This window comes from Lissotriton vulgaris, chromosome 9 (assembly GCF_964263255.1).
Source record: "Lissotriton vulgaris chromosome 9, aLisVul1.2, whole genome shotgun sequence".
NCBI lineage: Eukaryota > Metazoa > Chordata > Amphibia > Caudata > Salamandridae > Lissotriton > Lissotriton vulgaris.
In genome coordinates, this window is record NC_141697.1 from 964,756,462 (window position 1) to 964,775,380 (window position 18,919).

Below are 18,919 nucleotides of genomic sequence, written 5' to 3' on the forward strand. Positions count from 1 at the left end.
ATACCAAATCGGTAAAATTCGGTATTTTAGAATCGGTAAAAATGATTTACCTACATCTAGCCTCAAGTGCCTTACTGCTTCAGGATAGGTAGCAATGTATTCCCTGCCCGTGTGCTGATGTGCTACCTGGTCTCTTTGTAAGAAGTCTGAAGAGACAAAAAGATTGATGCTTCCCTTCCAGAACAATACATTTACTCCTAGTTGCCAGAGTTTTGCCTAGCGATGAAAGCGTTTTGCCTGGTTCCCTATGGAGTTTTGGCTTCGGGACAATATGGACTTTAAGCTGCAGGGCAGATCATTGTTGGATCAGTAAGGTTCACCTTAGCTCTGCCTTGGAATTTAACCTAAAACCAATCAATGCTTATTTTGTCGAAAATATGCACAGATCTACGGAATATTATGTCACATTTCAGTTAAGGCTTGTAGTACTATGTACATTTTAAGCGCAATTTCAAGGAAAGCATTGTAGATTTTTCATTGGTAAAGCCTCTAAAATATGTTTTATCTGGCACAGCAACCACTACCACAGCAACCACAAAATATGTTAAATCAATTTACAGCAAGTTCCTGAGGAGTTCTGAGGCCTCGCATGGGCACATGGCTCGAGGCAAAATGACAGTATCCGATCATGAAACTCATAGCTGGCATGAAACATAACAATAAGTTTAAGAATTTTGTATTATATTTATATATTATTGCTTATAATGCTGGTAGTCCTGCCATCTGCAACCCAGTTAGTGTGCCTGGTACCACATCTCTGTGTTATGTCAAAGTCTACCTATGCAGCATACTATGGTATACGTTGTTGAGTTTCAATTAAACATCAGGCAGTTTAGAAAAAGTGATTCCAAAAATCTAACAAAATTGGGGCAGATTTACACCTTTGAATCACTTTTAACATGGGAAAAGTGACGCAAAAGTGGGGCAAGTGGCTTGTAAATCTGCCCCATTATATGTAACAGCGAACCTTAAAATTGAGAACTGGCCAAACGCATCCTAATGCACAACAGTGCATGTCTATTCAACTGTTCTTACAAAGGAACTAACCTGCAGACAAGTACCATGGGCATACTAGGATAAACCCAGGCCTGGTCTGCTTGTGTTTCAGTTCAGAGAGGGGCTGATTGGGCATGTTGGACTGCACTGTTCCTACTGGAGGAGAAACAAGGCTGATTTGCTTATGCCTGAATCTAATCTGAGGTGGCATGATGGACAAAATAATGAAGGACTGTTATGCAGCCTCAAGTAATTACCAGTGGCTGAGATTAATTCAATCATTCCACCCCCATCACTGCTTGGTTTACTTCAATTTGATGCCCTAAGTTCGATGGCTATGCACAGATGTGGATCCTGTGCTCACAGTGCCTTTGGGGCCAAGCTGGATCCAACTGGCGAGCCTAAAACAGTGTAGAACTAATCTTGGTTTGCTTTTTTTCTGGTGCAGAGAAGGCCTGGCTTGGTGCTTCAGACTGTACTGTTCCTACAAGAGTAGGACCAAGGCTGATTTGCATATGGCTAGCTGAAATGATAAGTGGCATGGTGAGCAAAATAATGATGGACAGGGATGCAGCCCTAAACAATTACCAGTCGCTGAGATTAATTCAAGCATTCCACCTATCACGGTTTTATTTACTTTGACAGCGTTAAAGGGATTGAAGTGAGAATAGAAATACTTTATAGAGCTAATCCTATATTTATTTTAATAAACATATTAGTACTCTCAATTATTATCATTAATAGACTTTGGCCTAGTTCTATTAAAGTTTGCTCCCCTGTGATAGGATCACTGAATATGAAAACGGTTCATAAATTGGTGACAGAAGGCATCAACCTCTCTTAGTAAAGCATGTGAACTAAAAAACAGTGTTGTGAGGTCAACTTAAACATCTGGGTCCATTTGCTCCCCAGTAGAAGATAATATTCATCATTGTCATTTGTGTTTTATATTGCCCTTCATGCAAAACATCTGCTGTTTTCTAAGCACTGTAAGTAGTAGGTGTTACTATTAACAAATGTGATGGTACTTTTCGAACAAATGTTAAATCATCTAGGAAAACCAAGGATGGAATCATGGATGGATTCAAGGCATTGCTATAGCACTTAGAAAAATTATGACATTTGCGAAGTCAAAAAGTGCTAAGAAAAGTAGTCCATGCCAGCTCATGCACCACTACAGCCAGTTTAGGGACTTTCCAATCCTGGCACCTAACACCAAAAATCCAGGGCCCCGATTCACAAAGATAAACTGAAATGAAAGTCTAACTTTACGACTTTCGTAATTCACAAAGGGCATTTACGCGTAGTGAAGTTAGACTTTTGTCTCAGTTAAACTTAAGTTTTAGTCTTAAGTTTGATTGAGACCAAAAAGTTAAACTTAAGGCCAAACCTTAAGTTTAACTGAGAAAAAGTCTAGCTTTAATACTCGTAAATGCCCTTTGTGGATACCGAAAGACGTAAAATTAGACTTTCGTCTCAGTTTACTTCTGTGAATCGGGCACTAGGGGTCTGGTTTGGCCAAGGTCTGACCATTGGCTATTAGATCCCAAAAGTGTTATCTTAATGCCTTACCCTCTCCCACATGTTGGAGAAGACATTGCCTTTCTGTCTCTGAAGAATGCCGCAGCTGTCAGCTCTATGATCCTGGGGCTGTATTACATAAGGTGCCCCGGGTGCGCAACGGACATTATAGAAGGGAGCGCAGACGCCTGTGTGTCTCCTTCTATAATAACGATAGTGCTGGCACACTTAATGCGCCCGCGCTACCTTTAGAGGGTGTTCCCTCATTTGCATAGGGGCGTGCCCTATGCAAAGGAGGGAATTTCTTTAACTCTGCGCCCGCGACCTATTACATACGATGGCGCAGAGTCAAAGAAACCCTTAGGAGGTGCACTGACAGTGCACCATTTAAAAGGTGGTGCACTGTCAGCACGCCTCCTCACAGCAGCCCTCTGCAGGGGGTAAAGGGGATCCGATGGACCCCCCAGACATCCCCTTGCAGGCGGGTGCAGTCACTGACTGCACCCGCCTGCAAGGGAATCTTTAATCCCCTTTGAAAGTGCAGGCAGGCGCTGCCTGCACTGTGAAAACACAGAGCAGCTGCTCCGTGTTTTCACATGAATGCGCTGCCGCCAGGGCAGCGCAAGTTCGCGGCTGCTCCCAGGGCAGCGCATTCACCATAATGGGGCGCATTGCCATTGTTTTCACCTGGCGCACCTTTTGAAAGCCGGGTGCAAACAATGCCTATACGTAATACAGCCCCTGGCCTGTTTGTGCTCGCAGAATGTACAATGTCTGGGCTTCCTGAGCTACAATACAAGAGAATACAAACAAGCATTTACAATGCAATGGTCTCGGCATTCTTAAAGTTAAAACTAATTGTCATGTCTATGTATTTTTAAGTAAACATATGACAAAATACTTTTACCATTTTATATTGAATTTATTAAATTGAATATCCTTGTTACTTTAAGTGCACAGTTTGTCTCTTTTGCCTACATTGCCTTTTCTCATATTTTGCCTGGGCTTGTTACTTTACACGAATTGTCATTTACAATGCCAATAGCAGGGCAGAAGAGCAAGCACAACGAACGAAGGGGCAGGACAGCAAGCCAAAGCAACGAGGGGGGCAGGACAGCAAGCACAAGCAACAAGGGGGGGCAGGACAGCTAGCACAAGCAATGAGGGGGAGTGAGGACAGCAAGCACAAGCAACGAGGGGGGGCAGGACAGCAAGCACAAGCAACAAGGGGGGGCAGGACAGCAAGCCCGAGCAAGGAGGGGGGCAGGACAGCAAGCACGAGCAACAAGGGGGGGCAGGATAGTAAGCACTCACCGGAGGACTCGGCAGCTTCTCGACTTCTTGCACCGACATTTTCGCATTTAAGGGCGTAGTTTTTGCTGTTGAGTGAGGGATTACGTCACGGCGAGAAAACTGCAAAAAACACGCCCCGAATCCGAAAAAGACGGGGCTTGAACGGAGTGACGCCCCTCTCTTCCAATGGCTGGCCTCTGTTTAGGAAGCCAGCCAATGGAGAAGAGTGTCGGGTTCAAGCTCCCATACTAACAAACATTAAATCTCGGAGCGAGACTGCGCAAGCGCAGCCTTCGGTCCGAGACCTAAAAATCGCAAATAATGCAGTTAGAATCGTACATGGGCTCCATAATTATGGTTATATCTCCCAGTCATCCTCTCACTGCACTGGCTTCAAACAATGCTTTAAGTACTAAGCCTCATGAGGTAGTCTTACCACCACAACATTGGCATTAAGTTCTTCTCCATCTGCACCATGTTCTTGTGGGATCTCTTAAACCTGGCTCACTTCCCACGTTGTTGCTTCCTCATTAGAACAAAGCATAGCGTGAAGGGAGATCCTTTAAGGGTTTTAGGCTCTAAGAAATGAACTTCCCTTCGTATTGATCTTCGCCAAGTTTTTGGCTACACACATTACCGGAAAATGCTTTCAACATATTTGTTTCTCCCACTCTTGTTCTGAGGCCGTACTGTTTATGGATGCATTTTTGTGATGATCTAGGTTCTAGTGCCACAATGCCCTAGGATGATAGACTGTATGGTATGAACAGATAAATAAATAAATAAAACGCAGCAGCAGTTGGCAGCTATCCCAGGTACATAAACATATGGTATGGCCTTACTCTAGATGCATTCAAATTTCTTCATCAACCACAATAGCATTCAATACTGTATGATGTGATATATTTTTGGTTGGCTATGAATAAGAGTTTGACCCCTCTGAAAACGGCAAGGATCTATCTGGGGAAAAAGATTACATTTTAAGGAAAACTCTCCAGTTCTCATCATTCCTAAATCAGGTCGATAAAATGTTTTATCAGAACATTTGCAGTGGCAATTCTTGAAAATGTATCTTTTTACCTCTAGCTTACAGACAGTTTTAGCTGTTTGTGATGGAAGATCAATTTGTACAATACAATACATTGAATGTGGTCTGCACATTAGCCTAAGAGATCAGCTTGTAATGGTTCAATTTTTTTACAGAAAAAAATCCAAAATGGCTACCATGTGTGTGCATGCACGCACATGCATCATGACACTCAAGTAGACATTTTTAGAGTCATATTTTACAGCCAGAACATGACCAGCATCGCTTTAGAACGGTAAATTAAAAATGAAGGGGCTTATTTACAAGCCCGTTGCGCTGCCGGTGCGTCACTTTTTCCCATGTTAAAAATGACACAACGGCGGCGCAATTGTCTTGTAAATAAGCACCCTTGCGCTGTGGGAGTGTCACTGTTAATATGGGAAAAAATGAATTACCAGGGGCACCACAGCCCTGCAAATAAGCCCCTAAGTGTGCTGGAAAGCCAATGCCCTCACAAACAAGAATTAGCAGAGACAATAAATCAGCACTTGCCTTTTAAAGTCATGACCGGTTAGCTTTGCTAATGCTTCCTTCAAAAATATTCTAGATTAAGGTACTTTTACAATCACCTGCATGCATCTCTACCAGCCGGAGGAGATATATTTCTATACAAACAAAAGTGGCTAACCTTGCCTCCTATCAAGAGGAAGCAGAATGCAGCTCGCCTAATAAAAGAACAAACCTTCCACAGCCCTGACCAGACGTTGTGCTAATATCTAACAGGATAAGAAGCCAGAGTAGGAGGACGTGGTGACTGTACATTTCTCCTGAATGTACAGCTTTGTAATTTTAGCCTGGAGGATTACTCAATGTTCCACTTAAGGCCTCTTTTGCTGCTTGCTTTAATCGGTTTCAACCCACAGGAATGTATACATTCCAGACTTATGAGGCGATAAACATATTTGGTTGTTGCTTTCGAAGAACATGTTGTCCTCTCGTGTTTGCACTATGAAATGTTTGCCGAAGGCCAGGTTAGATATGCGGAGGAGGTTTGTTGACTACCGACTGAGTTAAAAGTGCCTTTTTGGCAGTAATGCTTTTGATATCAAATGGGCCTTCCATCGCCGCTGGCTCCGGTATTTTTTGTTTCCTAGGAAGTGTTAAATGGTAGCCAAATGAACAGTTAGTGCGTAAACATTTTTTTGCCCAAAGGCAGGTTAGATGAATATTTTGAACTGTTATGTACGAAACATATGGTTTAGTTGGTTATTATGTCTGGCTACAGATAGCTTTAGATGTCTGCCTTGATTTCATGTCATCAATTCTTCCTAAAAAGTATAGTTCGAAAAAGTACTGAAGAAGAATGGGTTTTGGGCCAGCTCCTTTCAGGCATTAGTTTTCATATATTTTTCAATATTTACCATTGTTTGGATTGCCTGTTCATCAGCCCATAGGTATTTCATACTGAGCCTACCTTCCTCCCATAGATAACCTACGATACCTAACACACTTACCACATTTTTCTGGCACACCTACCCAGGGCACAAGTCCTAATAAAAGAAGTGGGGGGGACACTGTCATCGGAAGTGACGTCATGGCAGGAAGTGACGTCACGAAAGGTGGCTTGCACCATCAGGCTCACTGCCTCCCCTGCTCACCCCTTAGTTGCGATTGCATCTGAAAAGTCAGCGCGTGAGCAGCATGCTGTGAGGGCAGATCTCATCCCAGAGAGGCCAGAGAGTGAAGTCCATGTGTCAGGGAGGACGGCGTCCACAAAAACTATGAAAATAACAAGTAACTAGTTACATGTTTGAATGATCAATTAATTATTTAATTCCATAAAATGTATTTAAAAATAAAAAACAAGAATGTATATGTTACTTAATGTTTCACCCAAACCCCACAAACGTAACAACCTGCTACTAAATTAGAAATTACTAATTAAATTTAAAAAAAACATTAAAAAATACAAGCTATGTTTAAAACTGCACACACATTGCAAAAATTATGTAATTCTAGTATCTTATAATAATACAATGATTAATACATACTAAATTAATTAAAGCCAATATTTAATACAATTATAATTAAAGAAAACAGTAGTAGATAGAACAATATTTAAAAACACTATTATTTACTTAAAAACAATATTCTTACTTGATATATTCTGTCCCATGATCTTTTTCAGTTGATAATCTTTTGGACATGATATTCTGATATAATGATATTTTTTTCTGTGATATTTTCGTCGAATAGCAGCAAATGCATATCTTTTGATATAAAATTGCCCATCATATGAAGTCTTAAACGGGTAGTTCCAATGAAGGTGAATAGAAAATTAGCAGCAGATGTAGGGGTAGATTTATGTTGGACTTGCAGCACTTTTGCGCCGCCGTTGCGTCACTTTTGTGACGCAGCGGCGGCGTAAACCCTGTGCCACGTTGCGACATACTTACATCGTGACTGCGTCAGGTTTCATGTGGGCGTTTCCACTCAGGGGGGCGTTCCATCGCAGGAGCGCCCCTGAAAAGTGACTCAGTGAAATCTACAAGATTTCACTGAGTCACTTTCCCAACACTGATGCGTCAAAACCCTGCGCCTGCTTGAAGCAGGCGTAAGGTTTGACGCACCACGTTAGAGATAGGGCAAGTTGGAATAGTGCTGGAGTTGCGTGCCGCACACAACACAACTTCTAAACTGCGCCAACTTTATGCCCTAGATGCGACACGCATCTGTTTATTCCTGCGCCATGGTGCGCCGCATTGTAAATGCGGCGCATCATGGGTGGCGCAAGGATAAACTTGTGTGCCGTATTTTTCCCGGCGCATCTCTGCCGATTTGCAGAGATGCGTCAGGCAACATAAATCTGCCCCGTAGTGCCTTCAATTACTTCAAGTCCGCAATTCTAAAAACGCGCTCTCACAATGGCTCGATGATGTCATCATTGACAGGTTCCATAGGGAAAGCATTTTTTGCTTTGCTGATAACGCGAGCACCATTTGATGATTCACCACAAAGCTGAAAAGTGCACATATTGGGAGGGAGGTGGGTTATAATTACTATTTTGACTCCAGCCTGACAGGCATAAGAAAAATAAGCCTGCATAAAACTGCATATATTCCAAAGGGGATAAGAGTTTCTAACCCTAATTTCTCTCCAACTAAAATTCCGGAAGTGCATATATTTGGTGGTGAGTGGGTCATATGTACTACTCTAACTTCAGTCGCACAAATTTACATTTACTTTTCTAACTCGAGTCCCAAAGATGTTAGAAAAAGAAAATCAACTAGGGGTAGTTACTATCTACCTCCAATCCAAAGATTTTTAGGAAAGTGCACATATTTGAGGGGGTATACTTACTATTCCAACTCCAGTCCCAAAAGCACAGTTTCTTACCCTAATTCCTGTCCAACAAAAATTCCGGAAGTGCATATATTTTGTGGTGAGTGGGTCATATGTACTACTCTAATTTCAGTCGCACAAACTTACATGTACTTTTCTAACTCCAGTCCCAGAGATGTTAGAAAAAGTAAATCAACTAGGGGTAGTTACTATCTAGCTCCAATCCAAAACATTTTTGGGAAAGTGAACATATTTGAGGGGGTATATTTACTATTCCAACTCTAGTCCCAAAAGCACAGGGAAAGTACATATATTTGGGTGTCAGATTTACTATTCTATGTCCAGCCCAGCTAACACCAAGGGAAGTGCACATGTTTGGGAATAAGATTCACCATTCTAACTCCTGCCTTACTAACATTTGGGAAAAAGCATATATTTAGGAGATTCAGATACACTAATCTAACTTCAGTATCACTTACAGTGGCGCCAGTGCATATATTTTGTGAGTACTGGTTTAACTCCAATTCCCCAAACCTTTTGGAAAGTGTATACAGTTTTATAGGGGGAATGGCAGTTTTACGTTTCAAACTCCAGTTTCACAAACATTGTGGAAAGCGTTTATTAGTGAAGGTGGGGGGGTGGGGGGGGGGGGGGACAGTGAAGATTTAGTGCCTGTGTCACGACAATAAGGATCATGTGAATCCCCCTGAAGAGTTGGAGGATGACCCACCATGGCACTGGACAGGTGGAACCATACCTGACTCTAAATCCCTTGTTTCTCATCCTCAGACTGCGGAGAAGGTCAGGCAGAAAACACAGATACAGCAGGAAATGCCACCATTGTTACTACAGACAGGTAGTGGGAAGTAACTCCCATAGAGGATACGGAGTGTAGCCCCTTTAAATCCCCATCAACTTCAAGGCAACCGTCAGACGCTGAACAGGAGACAGCTGAAGAGAAACAAGAGAAGGAGAGGAAGAGAAATTGGTGCAAGAGGACGAATACACTACACACGAACCAGATCCACAAGTCCTGCTTGAAAGAATAATGCTGAATTACCAGGCCTACGAGAAGACCTACCCGGTTGCAGACCAACAAGGGAGAAACGCCACAGGCGATCCAGGAGGCCTCCAGATAAATGCTGTGCCCAGACGTGCTCCAGGAGGAGCGTGGCTAAGCCAGGTACGGCTGTGATTCCTGGTGAGGCATAGCAGCGGGAGGTATGAGGACTCCCACTATGAAAAGCCTAAATGCACATGAGCTGCAGGGAATTGGGTTTACTTTCCTTTAAGAAAATATTTGTTTTTTTTTCCTTCTAACCATCTTTTGTGATGAAACATCTATCTCTGATCACTATGGTGAGGGTACTAAGACAGTGCTCATTTCTTTATTCGTTTTAAGAGATATTGTCGTGAACCCAACGAGTGAATAATGAAACGGGTTAACAATTGTACCGAGTATGCATTCTTAGTTTCCTTTCAAAACTTAATGGAACGTATTGTCTGGTTCTTTTTCTACATCACCATTTCTACCCTTACATGGTGGTGGTGAAGTAATAGGAAGTTTTTTTTTTTTTAGGATAACTCTCCACACTAACAAAACCGTCCCTTTGAAAACCCAAATATTTGAATACGTAAGATGTATGCACTTACCAGTGGCCTTTATATTTTGTTTTGAGGGTCGAAGAAAGATCCTGTCTTCCCTGTCACCTGGAAAGAAGAAAAAATAAAGTAAAAAGAGAATATTAGATGGGATGACTGAATTTAGATGTGTGGAAAATAAATGAACGTATAAAAAGCATTAAATTGAGTCCGTCTTGTATAAATGACCCCCCCTTTTGACATATGGTGGAGAATGCAGGCAATCATATAAACCTTGGATACAAAATGGAAATCTCTATCCAGCAATTGATTCATCGCCAGGAGAAATTAGAATGTGCCCTAGAACAACAAATGGCTTCTGCTAAAGCGGATACAGAACTTTTACGTGATGCTCTTAAAACTCAAGCAGAAGAATGCACAAGATGATAGAAGATCAATTTCAATTGATTTTCCATATCACAGGAACTTGTAGCATCTCCCCTATGGAACCGAACATCTCGCTACAGAAATACATTATTGGGGAAGACCCGGATGCATTTCTAATTAATTTTGAGCAAGCTGCTCTTCCCTGTGGATGGCCAAAAACAAATGGCCCTTCTTTTTAGTCCTCTTCTTACTGGAGAGGCCCAAGCTGCTATCTAATAGTAAATGCTCAAGGGAACACCCCTTATGACAATATCAAAATAATTATTCTGGATCACTTGGGGATGGATGCTGAGGCGTATAGAGTGGGATTTAGAAAAGAGAGGGTCTCACCAGGTGATACCCTAAACACTGTATACTTTAAGCTTAAAACGGCTGATTTTGCCCAGCTAAGAAACCAGTAGACGAGCGTATGGAGGTTAATTATGCTCCCCAATCTATCTTGTATACCCAAGAGTTTGGACTATGCTTTTATGTAAGTTTGAGGGTGAACGGGAAATGGGTAACAGCCTTCTTAGACTCTGGGTGTAATCAATCAGTAGTACATGGTGATCTAATCCATTCTTTACAGAAAAACCCAGGCAAAGTTGTAATTATTAGGTGTGTACATGAAGATGTGCAGATATTTCCTGTCGCCCATCTCATGTTGACTACTTTAGAAGGACAATATAGGAGTAATAAGGTTGGGGTCCTGAGAAATCTCCCAGAGGACATTATACTAGGAATTGATAACCTACATATTATAGAAATGTTCCTGACAAATTCAAATCATAATGATGCTGAAAGGGGAAAAACCCTAACTCAGGCCTCAGAACACACTACACCAGACCCTGGGCATCAGACCATGATTTACAATCCTCCCAAAATAATGACTTTACCCTACAGAATGCGTGGCAAGACAAAACGCCCAAAATCCTTCCACTCCCTTTCCTCCGTTTATTACAAAAAAGGGACTTCTGTATTGAATAGGTAAACCCCAGGATCCTCTCCAATTATTGGTTCCCAACTATTTCCACAAAAAAATCATGTTTTGTTCACACTCTTGCCTATTAGCTAGTCATGCTGAAACTCAAAAAAAACACCCAAGCCATCCTGTGTCACTTTTATTGGCCTGGAATGTATGCTAATATAGAGAAGTATTGCCAGGAGTGTGAAGTGTGTCAAAACAAGAATCTTTATCGACTCCCATCTGTACCCCTTTAACCCATTCCTATCATAGGAACACCCTTTGATCACAGTCTTGACCCTAATAGGACCTTTACCTAAAACCTCTAAGGTAATATGTATGCTTTGGTAATCATAGATTAGGGTACAAGACATCCAAAAGCGATCCCCTTATGATCAACTAATACTAAAGTCATATCCCAGCACCTCACTGAGGTATTCTCTGGGGTAGGCTTCCATAAGGAAATCCTTACCGATCAGGGGACCCCTTTTATGTCCCAATTAATGAAACAAGTTTGTCAGCTATTGAATCTCACACGCATTAAGACCTAAATTTACTATCCTCAAATAGACGGACTAGTCGAGGTGTATAATGGCTCCCTGAAGTTGACCTTAAAGAAAATTATAACCAGTGAAGGTAAAATTTGGTACCAACTACTACCTCTGGCTCTTTTTGTAATCCAAGGTCAAACAAAAAGTAGTTTTAGTTGTTCTTCTTTCTAGCTAATATCATGGAAGAAAACCCAGAGATTTGCTGGAAATGACCACAGAAGTCTGGGAGAAAAATTCAAAGGGTGAGGCAGATGAACGGTTAGAGTAGGCTGAGCAATTACAAAACAAAATAGGTAAACTCAGTGATTTGGCACATTGTAAAGAGGAAGAGAAATTGGTGCAAGAGGGTGAAAACACTACAGAGGAACCAGATCCACAAGTCTTGCTTGAGAGAACTACCAAATTACCAGGCCTACAAGAAGACCGACCCGGTTGCAGACCGACGAGGGAGAAATGCTACAAGAGAGCCAGGACCCCACTGGACAAACACTGTGCCCAGCCGTACTCTAGGAGGAGCGTGGCTCAGCCAGGTACAGTTGCGATTCATGGGGAGGCATAGCACCCGGGAGGTGGGAGGACTCCCACTAGGAAAAGCCTAAACCCACATAAGGGAATTGGGTTTACTTTCCTTTAAGAAATATTTTGATTATTTGACTCATAGCCATCCTTTGTGATGAAAAATCTATCGCTGATCACTATGGTGAGGTAACTAAGATGGTGCTCATTTCTTTATTCGTTTTAGGAAATATTGTTGTTAACCCGAGTGATTAATAAAAGGGTTAACAATTGTACTTAGAAGGTATTCAGAGTTTCCATTCATAGCTTAATGGACCGTATTGCCTGGTTCTTTTTCTCTATCAGTGTTTCTACCTTTGGAAAAAACCTTATCACATGGTGGAGGTGAAGGGATAGGAAGTACATTTTCTTTCTCTGAGAACTCTCCACACTAACAAAATCTTCCCCTTGAAACCCCAAATAATTGAATACATAAGATTTGTGCACTTACCTTATTTTGTTTACAGGGCCGAAGAAAGATACGTAAATCCCTGTCCCATGGAAGGAAGAAAGAAAAAGAGAATTTAAAAAAGTATAAAAATACTTTTATACCCACTCTTACTCTCATAGAGACACCATCACACAGCCGCGGCCGGTAGTGGGAGTACCTGACGGGCGGTGACGTGGGGTGGGGGGTAGTAATGTATAGATTACGGACCTTAACAGGTAAGTAAACATATAAATAAATAAAATCAATTTTGTTGCGTGCACTGCATCGCATTTGGTGATGCAGTGCGCGCAACAAAATTAGTGTAATTCATTTATATGTTTACTTACCTGTTAAGGTCCGAAATCCATACATTACTACCCCCCCACCCTGCCCCTCCCCCTTCCTACATCACCGCCCGTCAGGTACTCCCACTAGCGGCTGCGGCTGCTATCACACCCTCTGATGTACCCATACAGGAACTCTCACACCCAGTCACAGATCCACTCAGACACTCATGCAGCCATTTACTTGTCCACTCAGTGGCTTATGCACCCACTCACAGAGATACTCAGACACTAATGCACCCACTCACAGACCCACTCAGAGAATCACGCTCCCAGTCACAGACCTTCTCAGACACTCACACACCCACTCCCACATCCAATCAGAGACTCACCACCCAGTCATTCACCTACTCAGATGCTCATGCACTCACTTAGAGACCCATGCAGACACTCATGCACCCACTCATAGACACACTTGCAGACTCTCACATCCACTCACAGACCCACTGAGACATTCATGTAGCCAATCACAGACCCACACATATACTCATGCACCCACTCAGGGACTCATGCACCCATTCACAGACCCACTCAGAGATTCCGGCACCCACTCACAGACCCACTTAGACACTTATGCACTCACTTACAGACCAACTCAGAGACTCATGCAACCACTCACAGACCCACTCAGATACTCATGTGCCCTCTCACAGACCCACTTAGACTCTCACGCTACAACTCATAAAACCACTCAGACGTTCACGTAGCTACTCAGACTCAGACATTCTCACACACACACACTCACATAACCTTAACAAACCTCTAAAACCTTCTCACATACCCATACAGACACTCTCACATGAGTCATGTGCCCATACAGTCAATCTCACACTGATGCTTACACCTATACAGACACTCTCACACCCATTCAAATACCCATACAGTTACTCTCACAGGTATGCTTACACCTATACAGAGACTCTCACAGCCACTCAGTAACACACACATGCATAATATCACAACCACTAACATACCTATGCAGAGACTGTCAACCCCTCACTTATACCTAAACACACACTCTAACACCTACTTATATACCCATACAGGTACAGCACAATTACACTCGTATACACTCTTTCACATCCACTCATATACTCATCCATACACTCTCACACTCACTCATACATTGATACTGACATTTGCATACGCAATCACAGACCCACTCGGAGGCATTTACTCTTCAAGTCACACATTCACACACAGCCATAGATCTATGCAGAAACATCTTTAAGAAAATATCAGCTGTGCTTTTTACATTGAATGTGTGCTTTTGGTTTGTGGGTCTGTGAAGTATCTGAGAATTCGAGAATTATTTGAAAAGGAATTACAAAGAAAATTAACAAGTGTTTGTGGAATAGCTTGGCTCTGAAAAGAACATCTGTGTTTATTATGTGTATGTCATCACTGCACATAAAACATGATTCAGTCTGTCAAATTGTTCAGGAACACCCTGTTGCCTTTCTCTGTAAAATGCATTCCACCAGTTCTGTAAATCCTGTCCATGTCAAAGTGTAGGTTATTAATGTAGCTAGAGCCCATGTTATGCCTCTTAGGAATGCAGAAACAGAAATATTCATATATTTCCTATATTTGTCTATTTGTGGACAGAATTCAGGTGACCACTTCCATGTCTGCCTCTGGTAGGTGTTGGAAAACACCAAGATGGTGTGAGGTAAAGTGCCATTAGTTTTTTAAAGGTATCCTGCATTGGGATTTCCAATACTACCCACGTAAGAGTGCCAAGATCAATGCCACTACTTTGCACACTCAAGAGGACTGGATATTAGCAATTTATAATGCTTTCAACCAATGGAAGCAACTTATGCCACTTTAAGCCTCTGGGCCAACCCAAGTAATATCCACATTTGGCAAACCTAGGTCCTTGTCAATATTACTTTGTCTAGCTGACTCTTTGGCCCAAAACACATTGCTATGGTCCACAAGCCACACAGTAACCCTTTTCAAAGGAAGAAGCAGTAGCACACAGGATAAGGCTGCAGCAGAATGAGACAGATTTGAAAAAGAAATCAGTAAAAAAGATCCCTTGCCAGTAAAATTTGAAACAATATGGTAGTGGTTAAAACTAGGTTGTATTATTGAGAAAAATGTAAGGAGATATGTGATTGCATTTTCAGATATCAACAAAAAGTAATGGAGAATCAGATATGGCTCTAACAGCAAACACTCAACCATAACTGCTGCAGTTGATTTAGGAGTTAGCATGCTGGTCTAGAAAGTGTTCTGAACTTGTTAATTACATGGCCATGGGGGAAGGGTTGGTAAAAACCAACAACGTAAAGGTAACGGGCGAGTGGTAGTAGGAGAAATAGGGAATGAGGTGTATTTGGGTCCAAATTTAGGCATGAGTGTTGTCTAAGTGAAACTTTTTTGAGATAGTTTTAAAAAAGGTTTTGGGATTCCTACCTGGATCCGCCACAAGGTTAAGCGGGAGGGGCTCCTGTGCCGAGCGCCTTGGTGGATCTGTGGACCTGCCCAAAACACCTACCAAATTGGGCTTTCTCTAAATGAGGGTAAGAAAGGGTTACCAATCCTGACCATTCAGAAGAGATGTATTATTTTAAAAAATATGAAAGCCATGTTGTTATTTGTTCACAGTGTGTGTAACCTTGAAAATAAAGTTTAAAATGTTGCCATTAATGGTTCACTTGTATGAAAGGGGTGTACCATTCTGGGGTTTTTGTGTACTTTCTACTTGTGCTTTGAGAAAATCAAACTCATACTGAGAAAGAAAAAAGGAGTCCAACAATCACATTTAACAGGTATGTGAATTAAACTGTAGCAAAAAAAAAATTGATAGAGAGGGAATTAATACATATAAAGTGGATGGAATAGAGTAGGATGTTTAGAAAAATTGACGGAGTATATAAAATGAGAGTATATGATACAAATATAGAATAGTGCAGTGATTAGAACAGGAGAAGAAAAGTATGTTAAGAGTATCAAAATGCAGGTATTCAGCAATGTACCCAATGACACAAGCAGTGAAACACTAAAATAAGTAGTGAGATAATCAGGCATTTTACAACCAGTCATACACTCAGTCAGACAGCGACAGAGGCACTTTTATATGCAATCACTCACCCATACCGCAGTTATTTATCCAGCAGTAACAGAGTGACTTCCACACAGAGTTATACACCACAAGAGTTAGTAATGCAGCCAGTAAGCAATCCATAACGGTACTTATATATGAATACATTCGTTCAGATATGTGCTGAAGAACTGACACTAACAAGTCACCCATCCAGACAAGTAGTCCTTAAACATTTCTTGGGTGTGCCACTGTAGAGCTTGTATATACAGTATTTTTGCACGGCCAACATGACATTTAGTACATGGTGCTAAGCCTTAAACTTCTACTACATATAAGTCACCCTTAAGCTAGACTGTAGATAGGTCATAGTGCTTAAAAGGTAAGACATGAACTTTTAAGCTACTCTGAATTACACGCACACTTATAGACCCGTACACACAGTGATACATCCAGTTTTCCACCCATACTGCAACTCACATACCTATTTACAAAAGCATACAGCCACTTGCAGACACAGTCAGACAGCAACATAGAGACATTAACATTCACTCAAACACTCACACAGTAGTTATGTATCCAGCACCACCAAAGGTACTTGTACTCAGAGTTTCACACCCCAAGATTCACTAACAGAGCCAGTAAGCAATCCATATAGGTACTTGAATGCATATTTAGAGACTCGTACAGTTTGTATGATAGCCAGTCATATAGTGAAAAAGTAACTTACATATCCAGTTACACATGCACAGAGACAATCATACACTCAGTAAGATATGCACGCAAATGCTGACTCAAACAAGGGAGCTATCTAGATTAGTTATCCTTTAAACATGTCTCTGAAATGCTACTGCAGAACCTGTGTGTGCAGTTTACTACCAGACAGAGTTGGCATTTAAAATTCCTTACCAAGCCTTAAAGTCCCCTTTTATTACACCCATAAGGTAGGTTATAGGTAGGCCATAGTGAAGATCCTATGTGCATAAAAAGTAAGTAGATCTACTTCAACGCTATAGTGAGTTTCACATACATTTACAAAACATATGCCTAGTTATACATCCAGTCTGTCACCCATACTGTGACTCGTATACCTGTTTACAAAACCATAGAACCACTCACGCACCCAATCAGATAGCAACAGAGAGGCACTTAAACATTCACTCACACACCCATTTAGCACTTATATATCTAGCAGTAACTGACCCACTTGTGCACACAGTTACATACCTCAATATTCACTAACACAGCCAGTAAGCAATCCATACAGACACGTATATAGCAGCCACGGCCGGCAGTGGGAATACCTGCAGGGCGGTGACATGGGGAGGGGGAGGGGCAGGGTCGGGGGTAGAAATGTATAGATTACAGAGTTTTACAGGTAAGTAAACATTCAAATAAATAAAACAAATTTCATTGTGCTTGCTGCATCTCATTTGGGGATGCAGTGCACTCAACGAAATACTTACCTTGGAAACTCTATAATCCATACATTACTACCCACCACCCTGCCCCTCCCCCTCCCCACGTCACCGCCCTGCCGGTACTCCCACTGCCGGCCGCGGCTGGTATATAGGCATTTAAAAACCCATATAGTCACCAAGACAGCCTGTAAAATACAGATATAGTTAGTTTCTTACACATCAAGGAACACATACACAAAGGGACTAGTGACACTCACTTTCATATGTACCCAAGTTCTTATACAACCAAGTGAGCCATCCATACATATACACAGACTCATAGAGGTACTAAGCCAGCCAGTGACATAACTACATACTTACTTAAACCTCTATTAACACACCTAGAGAAGAACAGATAGACCTATTTAGGTAAATACTGAAATATACAATCTAAATCATCCTAGTCAGACATGTACGTCTTCAGGGGAGACGTAGTGGCCTAATGGTTATGGCGGTCAACCTCGAAGACGGGGAACCAGGTTGGAACCTCGGCAGGGACGCTCAACATCCTGTGATTCTGGGCGAATCACTTAATCGCCCCTTTCCAAACAAAAAAATGAATGTGTCCATCTGTAAAGCAACTGGTGAACATGTACAGCGCTCTGATACCTTCAGGTCCTGTACCTGCTACTACAGAGTCTCTGTGCAATGTTTTACTGACAGGTCACTAGGCATTTAAAAGTCCTTTGCCAAGCCTTAAACTGCCTTTTTTCTATACATAATCAACCCTAGAGTAGGCTATAGGTAGATGTACAGCCAGACATATACTGAACAGCCACAGACACAGTAAAGTACACAGTAGAACACCCAGGCACCAACAGATCCATACACTAACACTCTCAAGTACACACTCATGTGTACATTAACACAGACAGGTACACACTCTTGCATACAATTATACATCCATAAACACACTTAAGTATACTCTGACACACCGAGGCAAACACTGATGCATATACTGACAAACCCAGGCACACACCCACACATACACTAACACACCCAGTTACACAGTTATGAATTCACTGACACACCCAGATACACACAGATCCATACAATGACAAACTGAGTCAGACAGTGATGCATAAGCTAACAAACCTAGATACACTCTGATGCTGACCGTAGGACATTCTGGTGCACACTTATATATACTCATACATATCTAAGCAGACACTCATTGAAATAGTGACACACTCAGGCACACAGTCATCTATACAGTAACACAGCTAAAGACACACATGCATACAGTGACACACCCAGGCACAGTATGATGCATACTTTGACATATCTCATCAGAGCCTGTTGCGTACACCCATGCACTCAGTAGTGCGCTCATACATACAGTGACACAGCTAGGTACTTGGTCATGCATGCACTGAC